The sequence below is a fragment of the Mercenaria mercenaria genome, chromosome 17 (assembly GCF_021730395.1).
Source record: "Mercenaria mercenaria strain notata chromosome 17, MADL_Memer_1, whole genome shotgun sequence".
NCBI lineage: Eukaryota > Metazoa > Mollusca > Bivalvia > Venerida > Veneridae > Mercenaria > Mercenaria mercenaria.
Genome location: NC_069377.1, coordinates 23312239 through 23330849, shown reverse-complemented (window position 1 = coordinate 23330849; position 18611 = coordinate 23312239). Strand labels below are relative to the sequence as shown.

At 33.1% G+C, this 18611-nt stretch overlaps 1 protein-coding gene across 1 annotated transcript in view; it reads right to left on the bottom strand.

The window, feature by feature from the left end:
- LOC128550354 (uncharacterized) overlaps window positions 1-14079 on the bottom strand; it is a 31049-nt gene extending 16970 nt beyond the window's left edge. Inside the window, exons 1-2 of the mRNA XM_053529260.1 lie at window positions 13970-14079; window positions 8596-8791 (exon numbers count right to left, since the gene is read on the bottom strand). The gene's annotated coding sequence lies outside the window, so the exon portion shown is untranslated. The remainder of the gene's footprint in view (window positions 1-8595; window positions 8792-13969) is intronic.
- Between the last annotated feature and the right edge of the window lie 4532 nt (window positions 14080-18611).

Here is an 18611-nt window from a genome sequence, read left to right as displayed (position 1 = left end):
ATCTTGGTGCTACACTCGCAGACTTTCAGGAATCTTGGTGCCCTCCACCCCCGTTTTATACTACTTACATGATCAGCTTTTTTTGGAAACTCTTTTAATGGAGATTAGAGGACAGACTATTTCATATTCAAGTAAGTTACAAAAGTAAGGGTCGCAAAACCAGGGAACATTATTTAATTTACAAAATAAAGTACTTGAAGAAAATCTTTATGACAATAGTAAAGAACTCCTGTTAACTTTTCAAACAGAATTACAAACTTGAAGACAAGAAAAAATGCAAGGATATTTTATTCGTTCCAGAGCTAAATGGATAGATGACGGAGAGAAACCGTCAAACTAATTTAGAAATAAAAAGCATTATACCTCTAAAACTATACCATTTTTGGAAAAAGATGACAAAACTGTGATATACAATCAACAAGAAATTTTGAAAGAACATGGAATCTTTTATAAAATGTTATATGCTAAGAATTATAGTATAATTGCGACAAATCTAGATGACTATCTAACCGGTGTAAATATGTTAAATTATAATAAATTAAACGACGCACAAGCAAATAGTTTAGAAGGTTTTCACTCTTATACCGAGGTTTCTGAAACTTTAAAAAATATGAAAATGATAAAAGTCCGGGGTCAGATGGATTTACTACCAATTTCTTTAAAGTTTTTGGAAGCAAATAGGACATTTCGTTGTAAGAGCTATTAACTTCGCATTTATGAAAGGTGAGTTGTATACTACACAAAAACAAGACATTATTATTTGTATACCTAAAGGAGATAAACCTAAACAGTACTTAAAAAACTTGAGACCTATAACTTTACTGAACACTGTTTATAAATTAGCTTCAGGATCTATAGCAAAACGGTGAAAATCGGTACTATATATACTTATAAATACAGGTCAAACATGATTTTTAGTGGAAGGTTTATAGGCGAAAATACACGTTTAATATATGACATATTGCATTTCTCTGAAAATAATGATATACCAGGTCTTTCAATGATGATTGGTTTTAAGAAGGCGTTTGATACCTGATTGTTTGATTTTATTAATAACACTCTTGATTTCTTAAAGTTTGGTCCTATGTTCAGAAAATGGATTTTATTGTTTTATACAGATACGCAAATTTCCGTGCAGTTAAATGGTTTTCTCTTTGATTTCTTTAGTATTGAACGTGGTTGTCGTCAAGGAGACCCAATAAGCCCCTACATTTTCATATTATGCACAGAGTTCTTAACACATAAAATTCGAAATAATAAAGACATAAAAGGTATTGTTATAGACGGCGTTGAATGGAAAATAAGTCAGTTTGCTGATGATACCTCTATACTCCTTGATGGAAATGATAAATCATTAAACTCTACTTTAAACATTTTGAATGAATTTGAAAAATATTCAGGGTTAAAAGTTAAATTTGAAAAAAAAATACATGTTGTTTAGATAGGATCTCTCAAGTATACTACAAGATCAATTAAAACAAAATGGAAATTGAATTGGAACACACAGGCGTTTAAACTTCTTGGACTTAAATTTCATATAGATTTAGAAAAAATGATTGAAATTAATTTCAAAGAGAAAATTGACAAAATAAAGAGCAGCATTTCATACTGGAAGAAACAATTTACTCCGATAGGTAAAATAACAGTAATAAAATCCCTTCTTTTACCGTTACTAACGCACCTTTTTTACATCCTTACCAAATCCTTCAGCACAGATGTTGCATCAAATTCAGACTTTATTCTATGAATTTCTTTGGCAAGGCCCACCGAAAATAAAAAGTTCAGTTTTAGTTAAAAGCTATGCCGAGGGTGGTCTTAAAATGGTTGATATTGTATCTTATATGAAAAGTTTAAAATTAACTTGGTTACGTAGAATATTGACAGTTCAATCAAATAAATGTTATTGTATCATAGCTCGGTGTTTTTTCTTAACGAATTTGGTGCAGGTAAATCGTATACACTGACTACAGGGTGCGGTAACTAAAAGTGTGAAGGTATTTAATACCCGCACGCTAGTTACCGCACTGTTGGATAGGAAAGGATGCCAGCGTGTCTAGAACAGTAGACAGCGAAGTGTATTTTATTGGTTTTCTGCTCTCGCATTGGTTTATTTTATCTGGGCTTTACACATTTTTAATGCAAGGATTTCAAGTACTCACTAAACTGCTGTATATGGCAATGACGAACGCCTACAACTACCATATATGGAAGGTTATGATACAAAACAGAAAGAACATTAAAACACTCGGATAAACGATTTATACTCGGGGGCTATGCCCCCTCATACAAATCGTTTACCCTCGAGTTTCAATGCTCTTTCTATTACTAGTCTAACAAATAATATTGTACATTTTGAACAATTGTTTAATTTTGGAAAAGATCACGTTGCTATATTAGTAAAACAAATTAAAAATCCTTCCTGGAAAGATGTTCTGTGCTCGTACTCTCATTTCATTGATGCTTTTCGAACTGACACAATGGATAAAATTCTAGAATCGCCGCTGTTTGATAATCATTTGATACAAATTGATAAGAAACCTGTTTTTATGAAATATCTTTATCAAAGAGGAATAAGGTTTGTGAAAGATATTATAAATACAGATGGCAGTATAACTGATCGAGTAGAATTGGAAAGAAAAAATGGTACAAATATCAATTTCCTAGTATTTGCAGCAATTCGAAATATCTTAAATAAACTTATGAAAACGGTAAAATCAAATGAGAGCGGGGTAAGAATTGAATGTGGATTTCCTATTATACCACTGTATTTAAACCTATCTTTTACTGTAAGAAAGGAACAAATCATATATACAATATACTTGTTAGAAACAGAGACATTCCTACGGTTGAATATTTTTGAAAATCATAATTCAGAATGCCATTGGGAAGAAATTCATGGCTGGGATTTTGAAATTTGTAATGATCCATACTTACAGTGGTTGCAAACAAGAATTGTCCATCGAATTTTAGGAACAAACGTTCTGTTGTATAAAATGAAGATATCCAAAACAGAATTATGTTATTTTTGCAAACTAGAAAAAGAAACTTTGCTTCATTTGTTCTGGGAGTGTACCTATATACAATATTTACTTGGAGATGTAACGAATATAATTAAACGCTTTAATTTTACGTAGATAATAAGTCTTTTCTTTTAGGATATACGAAAACCAAGAAGAAACTTTTAACATTTTGAGTCTAGAAATGAAAAGATACATATTTTTGTGTAAAAGAAAAGAAATAATTCCATCGCTGCAAGGGTTAAGAAATAGTCTAAAGTTTGCCTCTTCAATTAATAGCGAAACAGATAAACTGGGAAAATTAAAGCTCACTGGTGACTTATACAAAAGCTTATTGGTCAGTAGTTGTAAATAAATATAATTTATATAAATACCTTTATAATAAATTGCGTTTCTGTACGTGAATATGTAACCTTAACCACCATAAACATAATTACATAAATTAAAACATAATTATTTTCCCTGAACATTGTCATTACAGAATCTTTTTTTTTTCCCTATGCTATTTGTTTTACATTATACAATTAACTCTTTTGTATTGTGTATTTGTAAGGTTAGCATGGGATGGTTCCCCTACCCATGTGTAGCCATGTGACGGGGAGAATAAACGGGGTTACACAGTAGGGCCTCAAAAAAAGGAAAAAAAAGTTATTTCACGTTTAGCGATTTCCTAAATATATCTTAACTGAACGTTTTATATGTTAAATACATTTTTAAATGAGTCACCATTGATAATACATAAAATTACATATATACCACCGAATGCCAAATATGACGTTGCTAAATTATATATGTGTGTTATTGTTATTCGATGTCGTGTCATTCATATTCTAGTTTTTGCTATTGTTATTGTATATGTCCTCGACATTCTTATTGTTATCGTATCTTTGACACTGTTATTCAATGTCGCGTCATTCATATTCTAAATCATATCATCGTTATTCTATATTCCTACCGTCTCGGTAGCCTAGTGGAAGAGCGTCCGCTATGAGTGCGGGAGGTCGTGGGTTCAATCCCCGGCCGCGTCATAACCAAAGACGTAAAAATGGTACAGTAACTTCCTAGCTTGACGCTCCGCATTAAGAGGATAGTGCTAGGACTGGTCATCCCGGTGTCAGTATAATATGACTGGGTGGGGTATCATGCCACGTGTCTACGGCGTGATATTCCAGTGAGGCAGCACTATAAAGTTGGGCATTATGCTCACTGCTACAAATAGACACCGTCGTTTATATGACTGAAAAATTGTTGATAAAGACGTTAAACCCGAACGCACGCACACACACACATACACACACGGACGCACGCACACACACACACATGCCATTCACATTCTCAGTCTTACCATTGTTATTGTATTTGTCGTTGCTCTTATTGAATGATCGATATTCTTATGGTAAAAGTCATTATTGTTGTTCAATATCTGATGATTATATTTACAAAACGTGTCATTAATATTCGTTGTTATGGGATTGTATTTATATATCGTCTCTGTGCTATTTATATCCCTTTGAAAGATGTTATTATCCCCCATATTTTGTAACAAGACTTTTAATTGGCTCCTCATAACAAAAGTAGGGCACACTTCCGTCGAGAAATGAAAAGAACATATTCTCTTACTTTTACGGTTTAATCAGTACCAGATTGTTAAGAATGTTTACCATTGCTTGCTGATTTTGTTTTTTTTTGAGGCATGTCGGATCCTAGAAGAAGCCAATATTTCTATCAGTTCTAATTTAGTAAAAATAATAGGTAAGGGTAGATTTCTCGGAGGCACAGAACACCAAAACCACAGCCTCAGAGCAACGCATTTGCAAAGTAGGCCCACAACAAAAAGAAGCCGTAATGGAAAAATATTACAGACCGGTTGCTTCAAAAATCTAACAAGTACATATAAAATTATGCCAAACATAGACAGAGTGGGGGGGATGGTAAGGGGTAAAAAAAGGGGATGGGGTTGCGGGGAGGAAGCCGTAGGGGAAAGTAGAACAAGGATGAATATACAAAGGGAATGCTACGTTCCTTAACAACAGTTAAACCAAAACGTAAACCACAATAGCACAGACATTCATGTACCAAAGATAAACACAAACAACCACGACCAACCGACTAACATAAAAAAGCAGAAAAGTAAGATACAAGAACACTGTAGGGTACCGTTTAAGACTAACAGGCACACAAACGCACCCTTATAAGCAAGAAAGGAGCGCAAATGCAAGGGGAAACGCGGGGGAATTAGGGAGAGTTAGGAGGAGAAAAACCCCATTACAACAAACAAGATAACATACGCAACAGACAATACAAGACAGACAGAAAACCAGTTGGAAATAGGGGCACCACCTTGGAACGGTCATTTACCTGTGCAAAGGAAACTGTGGGGGCAGGGTTAAACGCGTTTAGGGCATGTCAACCTCGCACTTACCCTATTTTCAACAAGTAAGGTAACACAATGTAAATAAAATTCCCGCTGAGAAAGGCTATAACATTGGCGCAAAAATACCAGAATTTTTCGGTAAAACATAAAATTAAGGAAAATCTAAGGTATAATTGCACCTTAGTGCTCAACAACTTGTCTGAAGTCAGAGCACTAAGAGCATAACTTTCAAGGACACGACTAAGAAGCTGCAAGACAAAATTCAACACCCTCCGTCCGTTGTATGTAGGATTTAGGAGAAAATCATCATGGAGTCTTACACTTTATTAGTCATCGCATCATCAAATAGGAAAGCGTAGCGATTCACTAAGTATACACTGTGCTTCACAATTTTCCCATCGTATCTTCTTTAGATAAACTTTTACCCATTTCACAAATATTTGATTAAAATAAGGACTATGTTTAATTTTCCGAAGTTTATAAACTACATCTTCATAGTATTGCGGGTGTGTAAATTCAAGTTTTAAAAGTGTTTTTAGATTAGTAATGTATTTTTCTAACAGTTCTGACGATCTGTAGTAAAATTTACTGAAAGCTTTCCGTAGCCTATGACAAAGGTAACCCTGTTGTAATAATTTCTTGGTGATATGAAGATTTCCATCATTAAAATCCTCTATCTTTGAGTAAGTTCTTGCATAACGAAAAAGATGTGAAATATAGACACCTATGATGTTGCTCGAGGGACATCTCTATCAAGGTTGATAGATTGACAATTTCAAAATTAAAATCGTCCCTTTTATCATATATTTTCGTTTCCAAGTTATTATTTACAATAATTAAATTTAAATCTAAAAAAATGACGCTTATAAATCTGAAGTATTAGCCTTGTTAAGCTGTAACTCTTTTGGATAAATATGTTTCACCATTTCTGAAATATAATGGTTGTCACTATTTAAATTATCATTCATCAAAATACCTTGAGGTTCCATTGAAAGCTTTTATAATTTCAAATTGAGTCTCAGTGGATAAACTTAGCATGGAATCTCGTTCATAACAGTATAAGAATAAATCATCAATGAGTGGGGCGCAGTTGGTTCCAATCTGGATAGCAATTACTTGTCTGTAAGTTTTATTGCCAAATTGGATAAATATGTTATCTAGTAGAAACCTTAGAGCTTCACAAACCTGTTTACAACTCCGTAGGTTGTATCTCTTAAATGCATTGTTAGAAAAGAGTGTTCTAGTTTCACTGCAAGCCAGATAATTAACGTTTTCCCCTGCAAATGTTTTCTTTAATTAAAGCTACCAGTTTTTCTTTAATAAGATTATGCGGTTAATTAGTATAAAGAGTAGAAAAGTCGTAAGTACTTATACTCGAACATTTGAAGTGTTTGTTTTTTTAGTTTTTTGATAACATCTCCAGAGTTCTTGATGGACCAAAACAGATTAACACCAGAGTTCTCATATAGCTAATATACCTTGGAGCAATACTTCTGTACGTGATCCTCTACTGCAGTAAGACAAGAAGTTATAAGTACAGAAATGTTTTTGTAGTGCAAAAGATTGAATTTGCAATGAATCAAGCTTTATATGGAGTTTTGTGAAGTTGAAGGATCGAATAAAGGGTAGCTTCATCTGACTGCCGTCAAGTGCGACATTAAAATTTATGCATTGGTTTACATGACTTTTTGTAATATTATTCTCATCTGGTTGTGATAACTTGTAAGTTTTTGTATGTTTCAGTTTATTTTGTAATATTTCTGTGTAGTAACTGCGTTATATAATTCTAATATTATTAATATATATTTGAAGCTTTGTCCGCAGGAGTTAGAACAAATTAGTGTGTACCTTAGATAAACCTTTCTTCGAAGTGAAAATTCGGCTTTAGGTGTTAATAAAGAAGGAATTGACTCATAAAATTTAACTCTAGTTTTTATGATATCAAATATATTCTTTTTCCATTCAATGAGAGCGTTCTGAGCTGCATTTTCTTTCCGACACCATCTTTTACTATAATCATAAATAGTAACAATGACCGAAGTGGCCTTGACCTGACCCAAGCCAAAAAATTTTCCGCAAGGGGTTTGGTAAGACCCCAAAGTATGAACACAATACCTTACGGTTTAAGAGCTAATAAAAAAGATAAGAATTGTAGATTACTTCAATTCTTAGAAATAATGACCTTAGCCTTTGAAGTAGGGATCCGGGTTCTGCGGATGACATGTCGTTTGATTATGAGGAACATCTGTGCCAAGTTATTTCAAATATCCCTTGATAAATGACAAAGTTATGGACCAGACGAGAAGTTGCATAAAAAGGCCCGGTTTACATTTGACTACCAAGTGTGACCTTGACCTTTGTGCTAGGGGTCCGGGTTTTGCGCATGACATGTTGTCTGATTATAGGGAACATTAGTGCTAAGTAATATTAAAATTTCTTGATGAATGACAAAATTATGGACCGGAAATAAAATTGCATTAAAATGCCCATTTTACTTATGACCTCCAAGTGTGACCTTGAGGTAGAGGTTAGGTTTTTGCGCATGACACTTCGTCTTATTTTGGGGAACATCTTTGTTAAGTTATATTAAAAATCTCATGATAAATGACAGTTATGGACCGGATTTGAAATTACATAAAATCCCCGTTTACATTTGACCTCCAAGTGTGACCTTGACCTATGAGCTAAGGGTCAGGATTTTGCTCATGACGCGTCGTCTGATACAAAAAGCTCAATTTAACTTTTACCAGTGAGACATTGACGTATGAGATTTGGGTACGGGTTTGCGCATGACACGTCGTCTGATTATTGGGAACATTTGTGCCGAGTAATATGATAAATAACATAATCCGTTGATGAATGACAGAGTCATGGACCAGATACGAAATTGCAGGCTGACGGAATGACAAACGGACCAACGGATGCAAAACTTTGACGAAATGTTATTTAAGCTTATGCCTTTTACCATAAGAATATCGAACATACAATAAAATAACGACATATACAATAACAAAAGCAATTTTGAGAATAAGAATGACATGAAATTGAATAACAATAACAAACATACAATAATGATAACATGCATATATAATTTAGCAACGTAGCCAAATGTGTATTTTAAGAAAATGCCTTCCACAGAAACATGCTGTCTGTAACTTACGATCTAATATTTTGTGTTATTTAATTGCAAAAAATGCAACATACTCCCTGAATGGTCTGCCTGAGGCCCAGTACTTGGTGCTTGTTCCAAATTTTTTTCGTATCCAGTCGAAATTGTCTGTTGTATCCTCTATCCAGTTACAAAGTCCATAATCAAAGGTACAGCTGACCTGACTCGCTGATGATCTTGGCAGTAAATCATGTGTCACAATCTGAGAAGGAGCTGCAGTTGATGGACTCACTAAAATTGTTTTAAAATTAAAGCTGATGAAAATGGTTGTTTGAGTTCTTTAATAATCAATTTCATTTGCTGTTTCTGTCATATGTTTTAAAAGTAAATGTGAATGTAATGTAAACGGTATATATATGTTCAAGAGGCTTTTTGTACTCAACCCATCCCACACCAAAACTATACGAAAGACGCCTTATCGGTAAATGACTTAATTCAAAATAAGTCAATGTCTTATATATATGTAATTGATATACTTAAAGTAACTAAAGAAGCTTTTGTGTGTACGGGCCCTACTCCGTACGGATTTAAATTTACCAAACAAACAAAACTTTTTCACCAATCAGGCTAGAAATAGATTGGGCAACAAAATGAGGTTTTAAGTGAAGTCGTAGAAATTAAACGGTGTGCCGTTGCCATGGAAAAGGCTACAGAAGCTGTTAATCGCGGAAAATCAAAAGTTTCCTTTTTCATATTATTCAAAAAGTAGTAGTATTGGAAACTTGATATTTTAATATTTGCATTAAGTTATGAATACCTATTGTTTACATTGATTATATTCTTAATATCTTATTAAATTTCAGAATTCTCGAAAGCTCATGCATTTTAGAAATTAGCACGTGTACTAGTATTCAGTTTTGAGCCAAAAATGTGCCTTCTAAATAATGTTTAGACTTAGTTACATCTATGGCTGATTTTTGGCTTGAAAATGTTGTATAATACGCACGCAAATAGAATTTAACAATTTTGGATACGTGAGTTTAACGTAATTTTATACATTAATGCAACGGATTACATGCCCTATAAGTTCTTACTCACTTCCTTTTTCAATACATATTTACAATGAAGTTAAGGAATAACTCATTAAATCCCGGCTTTGAATATTTAACGTATATCACATGAAAAAAAACCACATTGTTTATTGAATAAATTATTCGAAAACAATGTGGATAAATTATGTTTTTCGTTGTCACTGCCTTTTGTTAGCTTAAGTATTGTATAGATACGCTAAACATATAGTGCATACATATTCTTATTCTCTTTTTTGTTGTTGATTGTTTGTACTATTACTGTTACGAAATCAAATATTTTAAATTTGATATCTCTATCCATTTCATAATTAATCATATATCCGGACTTCTCACCAGGCTGATCACTACCAAATAGAATGTAAGCCTCCGCAAGTAGTCCAAATATAAATAGTACTAATCTTTTTTCCTTTCCTAGTGCATTTTCTCGACAGCAACGTACTTACTTTTACTTTACCGCGTTTCAGTATGTATCACTCTGCATTCTATTGAAATCGGCATGTTCCTATCGCATGCTAGGTAAAAATGTCGGCGTAAGAATTTAATGTCTCGAAAAGAGAAATTAAAAGAAGCAAAAAAGTAGTAAATTCAGCGGGTTGTATTTACCGAACTGTAGTTTTCTTATATAAAAGTTAACCTTTTTGTTTTTGTGAAGTAGCGATCTAGTTCTTTATGGGAATATAAGTCTCTGAAAATCTGACATGCTAGAAAGTGTCGAAAAACCGTTATGAAGTAAGTGCATTTTATATGAAATAAAGGACAGCTGGATTTAGTGGTGTTCAGCCTCCATAATGCTGCGGTACCACAATGGAAGTTCAGACTTCCAGTGTTACTAAAGTGATGATAATGTTCATGTACATGTTTCTATGGAAACCCAGTGCGCGATGTTAATCGCCAATTGCTTAATATGAGGATTCAATGGTACATGTAAATGGAGAACACCTTATGCAAACTGTTTTGAAAACAAAATGACATATATTACTATATAAGGCAATGGAAGGCCTGTGCGCCGTGCTAATTGCCAATGCAAAATGACAAATAGTTATTTGCAAAATGCCAATTGCTACGTCATTTATTTTAAATATTACCTGTTAAATGGTAATTGTCAAACGATAAATGATGTTGTTTATTGCGAAATACGAACAATAAAAGCTAAATGCTAATTGCTAAGAATTCATTCAGAGAGCTGAATATATCAGTGTATGAATATCCTTTAAATAGTTTTAGGCCTTTGTCCCTGTTAAAGTAATTTCCTAACACTTTAGAGTGAAAAGTAATTTCGATAACATAATCGCATAATGATTAGAACATGTTATTGCTTCAAATCAGACTGATAGAACTTTATATTACATTTAGCATTTGATTATTTAATATGTAGTATTTATAATATAGTATATAGTATTTTGTATGTAACACTTAGCATTAAGTATTTTCTATTCAATTTTAAGGTAGTTCTGCACGTTGGAGAAACCGGAAGTGATAGCATAACGTCACATATCCGGAAAACGTAGAATAAAGACTGGATTCGGCGTACGGAAATGAAAATCAGTTTATGAACTAATGTTAACCTGTAAGTAAATTTGCTACAACGGCACCGTTACTTTCTTTCTAAAGTTACAATATAATATTAAAACATCTGACATGTTAGATAGTTCAAAATGAAGTCTTAAAATTAGCTTGAAATGTGCGGGTCACTTTAATCATGGTCAAATATCTAAAAAAAAAAATAAGCACACGGACCTATACATTTTATTTCACTAAAATATAGGCCACATGTTTATTTACAACTGCGAGAAGATTCATTAAAATCTACATGGAAGAAAAATTTCTATTCACGAAAAAGGTATGAAAGCTGTGATTTTCCCATAGACTCCCATTGTGAAAAAATGCGTCAGATCCGATTTTTTAAATCAGTCTAGAAAAAAATCAAGCACACGACCCTATCTTTTTTATTTGCTGAATTTTCTAGGTACATTCCGAAGTTGTGAAAAATCAATGTTTTATCAAATTCTACATTGTAGAAATTTTTTCGATCCAAACGTGCAGAACTACCTTAAGCTACAAATATTTCTTGTTTAGCATTTGGCAGTTAGCATAGCGCATCGTTCTTCCACTATCCACACTTCCCAACCAAACTTTACATTCAAACACTTGGGTTTTGCTGAAATGCTTTAAATGCCTTTTCGGTATTTTTCAATGTGCAAATGTATTGACATTTTCAAAATTTATACCAAATTTAATCAAATCTAATAATTATTTGAATAGGCACAGATTTAGATGTAGCAAATTGTTGATATTTACAAGTCCTTCTCGCTGTACAAGAACTATAAATTCAAATTTAGCATTTGCAGTTTTGTCTATACCTGTTGGATAGTCATTCTTGTTTTCTTGTTTTATATAAAAGAGGGGTAATTTGATTTTTTTACATTTCAAAACGCTCCAGTAGAATACATCAGTAATGTTGTAATGCAATGGCTACGTTTTTTCCAAATAAATAACTAATTATCAGTTCATAAATTAAACTTTTTAAAATCGTAATTTTCGAATTTGACCAGTTTCATCAACCGTTGCCATAGTAAAGCACACCGCTACATTTCTACAACAGATCTTAAAAGTCAGTTCGTATTTTACGTAATTGTTTTATCATAGTAAAATAATGTATGATGGGTAAATGAAGTGTGGCAGATATTTTTAAAGAATGTATTGACCCAACACATTTATTTGGTTTCGGATAAATACATGATTTGATTTAACTGGATCAAAAATCTTTAGAAACGTTTCTTGGCTACTAAATGGTGTTAAAGTAAGCAAGGTTACGCTTTCGTTTCGCATCCAGAATTGAGAACAATTGTCACAAATATTCAAATTTAATTATTTCATGTTTGATATCAGCGCATAACTTTAATATTACCTCGGGCACACGACCGGACAACTATTTATCTCGAACGCATATCTGGCACAATGTTGACGAAATGCTAAAACAAAAATCATTTATCGCAAACATGCTTATGGTGAAATTAGCATACGTAAATGCATAGGCATTTAGACAGAGAATGTTCAAAATTACATTCACCATCAGATTTAAGTAAAAATCTATACAATCGAATATGTGTTCTTATTTTGATTAAATTCTCCTAAAAAACGTTCATAAGAACGACCGAGATTGTTTTGATTAAAAGTATTACAAACAAGTTAATGAAGTAAAGAGCCTCAACGATTTTTATGTGTAATAGATTTAGATGAAGCATAGAGAATTCAACATTTTTTTGTAATTTGTCAAACTCTAAATATCGTAGTATTTCTATATTCTGACTTTTAAAAAAAAACCTGCTGATAATGTTCGAAAGGGATCTTTTCTTCAGCTGTTGGTTCGAATTTCAACGACGGCGGTTAATTTTATTTTTATTTTCTGCATCAAAACTTTGAGTGTTATTATGTTCAGAGAAATTTCCGGGACTGGAATGAGCAAAATATAGCCTGATGCTAATAATAGTTTCAATATTAGTTTTAAATACGTGTACATGATAATAATATGTTATATGAAGGCATGTATGTCAATACAAATCATCAATAAAAGAAACAAAATATATGGTGAAAGAAAGGAAAACGCAAAGTTATGGAGAGGACATAAAACAGACACTGGAAACCTCGAAGTGTGATTTTCACCTTTGAGCTTGGATCGCCATGACACATCGCCTTTATACGAGGAACAATGCAAGAAACGCGAGATCACAACTGGGAAATGCCAAGCGCGAGAGCGCTTCGCTATCGTAATCTCACTCCTCATCGTCATGGTCTCGCGTTTCACCAACGTGATTTCACGGGAAGATGAGGCGATAAAAAATAAGGGTAGATTTCCCGGAAGCACAGAGCTCTCTAAAAATAGTCATATTTAAACCCCTATTTCCAATTTCAATTTGCAGAACATAACAACGTTGAAATATAAAGATTAAAACCGTCTAATTTCAAGCAGAATGCACTCTAGCATTGAAAAAAAGTGAAAAAGGCATCCGTTTTGCAAGAAATCATTGGACTTGTTTACTTTAGGCTTGTTTTTACGACTATACCGAGGACGTATACTTTTTGACTGAATTACTTACGGACGTTCCCATCTTGGAATAGAAGTTTCATCAATTTATAACGTAATGTTATTGAAGAAAATCACAAAAGTTTATGTTATTTATTTCATTTTACATTTTTCCACCCCAGAAAAAACATCTCGACATATTAACGTATTAATCAGTGCAAACGATATTATTTTTCCTATCTTTACATTCAATATACTTGCTAAACCAGATTATCGAAGGTTCAAATTGGTTGAGACCGATTTTAGAATTTCTTTAGTGTGCTGTGCTTTCCAAAAAAACAATATGTAACAAACCTGATGCCATAAGCATTAAGAGAAACAAGCATATGGTAATACTATCCATCTTGTTATCATGGAAATTTGCACAAAGTAAGGCCTATTTTGTGTTCAATTTTTTATCATATTATATATGTCGAATTAAGATAAGATACAGTTGCTTGCCAAATTGATGTTCACGAACCAGTTTTCCTATAGATTTACATGCATTTTCAACTTTTATAAATTGTCATATCTCGTAGTGTTTTGATAAGTATTACTCAAAATTTATATACAGTTAATACCTAAAACCTAGAATAAGCGTCACCCCTGTTGAATACTACAAAATTATTCAAACTGAAGAGGGATATGCGTCTTTGCATTGAAGTGCTGTAAGTTTTATTTAATATGTTTTGTTTTCATCAAATTAATTTTAACTTCAGTTTATCATTGACGCCAACGTCACGTCATATATTTCAATATTTCTTTTTCGGATGTATTTCAAATGTAAGTTACTTTATTAAATCATAACTGAAATTTAAAAGAAAGGATATATAATCTTTCTAAATAATTATGTTAATATTTGAATACTGGTTAAAGATAAAAATTGCATCATTGATTATGAAATCGTGAAAAATGCATAAATGCATTATATATAACATGGTAAGTATACGGGGAAAATCGTTTTGGCGCGTAACTTTATATGACAGTTGATAACGTACTTATAACATATGATGTATTTATATAGATGAAGTACTTTTATATGTAGACATCATCTGTATAGAAAGTATTTAAAGATAACCGCATAACATTATTTTGAAGGTCGATGATACAACCCAGAAGCCCATCCGTGCCTGTAATAATTTTCGGAGGGGCTCTTTGGGTTTTCCTCTACCATGAAAATCTGGAAAGTCGCCATATTACCAATAACGTAATATGTCGGTTTCATGTTAAACCCAACAACGACTAAAGCAAATAAACTAGACAACAAAGAGACGAAAAAATATTCTGCAAAGGAGAAGTAGCTTTTTGTGTTTTATCTGTTCTTTGCCTTATTTTCTTCATTGCATGATGCAGCTTTGAAACATCGTTTGAAATATCCTTAGATACCGCAAAAATGTTAACTAAATCTTACAAGGGAAATGTACATGTACTACAACTGCTTTTTTAAAATAAATTCACTAGTTGTATTACTACAAAATACAATTCTACGAGGACACTATTAATGGTTAATTCATGCAATTTCGTCTTTTCGCCTCAGACTCGGTCATGTGAGAACTCGAGAATGCGAAATGTCCACATTGTATAGTTATTAAGGCAGGTCGCGCAGCAAAAGTCTCGGTGAAAAGATAAATCTTATTAGCTTGATCACGCCATTTGTTTTTTTTAATCTCATCAGAACTCAGTCTGTATGATTATAAAACTACTTGTAGGCTACACGTGGCCTTATCTAAATATCTAAAATTTGCTACACTATATATTCTATCATTGGAAATGCATGAACAATATTGTTAAAATATTTTATACAAGTATATCATGGGCAATGTAGGTACATAAGACTTTCTACATCATTTAGATATGTTGGTTTTCGTATTTTACGCTCTTTTATTACTACTAGAATATTTACAAGTAAAAAAAAAATCATGATTGTATTACTAAAATACATGTATGTTTTTCAAAGACTATCAAACGACCAGTTGCATTAATAACAATTAAAACTGTCGTCTGCTGTTAAAACTCCTATAAAATGGAAAACACTTTATACAACTTCCTTATCGGAATGGAAAACAAAAAAATCAACATTGTTTTGATGGCAACCGCTCAAACTCATGCACATGTCTTTTCTCCTGAACTCATTTCCTTCATATGCTGTATAGCTATCACGAAATATGGCATTGCAAATAAATTAAAAGAACTTTTTTAAATTAACTACTACATATCATGTTAAGAAATACTACAATGAACATTGAAATAAATACACAAATTCCGTATATAGCGAATCAGCTAGAATCAATTACATAATGAAATGTTTTTGTAACCATCAAATCATATTTTTTCAGGTTGCAAGATTCCCTGGGTTCTGGGTATTGGGTTGCACGTTTGACGACACTGGGCCGACAAGTCGGAGGAGTTACAAAATATAGCATCACAAAACACATAGATCCCCTCATGGCTGTTTGAGTACTCGAAACTTTCGAACACAAATCTTGTCGCATGCGTAGATTGAGAAATTATATACGTGTTCGTGTTTACTTCACACCTGTAAGACAAATTATAATTTAATGTGATTCAGTATAAAATGTTTCCAAATTAACCAAGAAACTCAAATTTTCCAAGTACAAAAGGGCCGTAAATTTTAATAAAGTGCATATCAGAGTTATGGTTATTGGCCTATTAAGTCACCTAATGTTGATAGACAAATGTACAACGTTTTAAAGCTGCAGCTTTTATAGTTTTGAGAAAAGATGGACCAAAAAACAACAAAAGTGCTAAAAAGGCAAATAGTTTTCCATAATATTAGATATTAAATGTGATACAGTATAAAATGTTTCCAAGGACCAAATGCATCCTTACTAAGATCAACCATACCGTACTATTTTCCTTCTGTTTAAAATATTAAAACAGGTTTTGGCACTTAAAAATACAATGTCTGTGTTTGACAGCAAATACCCAACTTTATCAATATCAGTTAGTTCTGTAAAATTTGTATTAAATTTGAAGCTGTTTGTATCAGTTCTGCTCGGAAAGAGCTATACAACGGACAATGTAATAGAACATGTATTTCATCTTCAACAGAATCTCTACAATGAAAACAAGTTCGTTCCTCCACCGGTATACTATTATATCGTCCTAGCTCAATACCAATTGGGGCTGTGCCACTTCTGAACTTGGCTAATGCACCCCTATAGGATCTATTAAAGACTGATGTACAATATTGCTCTGCATAACAACTGTGTTTGAATGTTTTATATAATCTAAGCTTGTTTCTTCCTATTCCATTCCGTGCAGTATCACGTTAACATCTCTTCTCCAATCTTGTATAAAATCATCAAGAATTTTAGGTAGCATGTTACTAAATACATCAACTTTATGAAATGCTGTTTCAGTATTACAAAATATATCACAACCATACTGGTTGGGAACTATTTTCCGGACACATTTTCATATTTCGGCTCCATTAACTCTTAAAAAATATTTGACATAAATGAAGTCCACATTGCACAAACTTCAGCCCCTTCTGCATCCGATGTTGTAATCAGCATCGCGTTGTGACGTAAAATATGAGTTCCGTGGGGCCTCAAATGGGGTCACTAAAATAAGGTATTTTTCCAGTCAGGTAAACCAATTTCCGGACAAATATTTTGACGGTGTTTTGTTGTTAATTTGATATCAAAATAAGTAATTAAACTATTTCTACACATTTTTTAATCATTCATCTCTTCAAAATTGCACTTGAAACATAACCCGACGTTCAATAGCAGCTAGGAAAGCAAACAGAGGTTGACTATAAAAAACTCTAATTTCGTCTAACACGAATCCTTGATAATTCCAATAGAAATAGAATAAAATTAGTGTAAAAATCGACAGCCCTGCATTTTACGTAACATTTAGCGTGAAATTAAAAGTAGAACAAGTTATCAGCAGACAATCATTATGTAGTTTGATTATTTCTTCCACACTTGATATCTCGGCATGTGTGAACTACTGCGCATGCGCAATGCTATCTTCATGCCCCGTTAAGACAGAAAGTTGTTTCGTAAACGCAGGTGAGTTATCATCAAAAACCCAAACATTATACAGCCTTATAAAATAATGGTTTGTTGTAGACATGAAGAACAAACATCTAAATGTTCTAGATAAAACAATAACATGAATAACAACGAAATAAAGGGGATATTGCATGTGTCCGGAAACTGGTCCTGTCCGGAAAATGTTTCCTAACCAGTACTGTTTAAACTTTTGACCGACTTTGTAGTTCCAATTCTTACATCTATTATTTGACTTTCTATCTGACCAAACAAATATTTTCTTATTCAGTCTTAACTGGCTCATACTGCTAAGTCTACACCAATTAGCAAGCACAGATTTCCAACAATTATTAAAATTTGGCGTCCAACCTATATCACCACAAACTGCAGCATTTGGAGTGTACCTACCTACATATAGGAAATACCTAGCAGCTCTATTTTGTACTGCAGTGATGCATGAAAAAGTATCACACCCCCATACCGATGATGCATAAGTTATTACTGGAACAACTGTTGCCTCGTACAATTTCGTAAAAGCTTCATACGGTATGCCTCCAAATGCTTTAGTTCAAACATATATGTTTGTCATTAAAAACTGAGCCGGTGACACGTCTGGCAACTGAGCCGTTGACATTTTGGGCAACTGAGCCGGTGACATTTCAATATTTCTGACTTACTTTGCAAGCTTGAAATCGACGTCTGTGTCAGTGAAAAAGTCGTTTTCTGAATTTCACTCTTATGGCATTTTCTCCCCTAATAATCAGCAGGATAAAATTCGGTTTTCGCGACATCAGAGATTGAATAAACAGCCCTCTCGTTTCACAAGTAAATGGCTCATTAGCTTTGAAGTGGGCCGATATGAAAGGCAGAAACAATCTGATTGTCGCTTCAAAATTAAATCTCGGATAATTTGGCTTTGTTTTTGTAGCTAT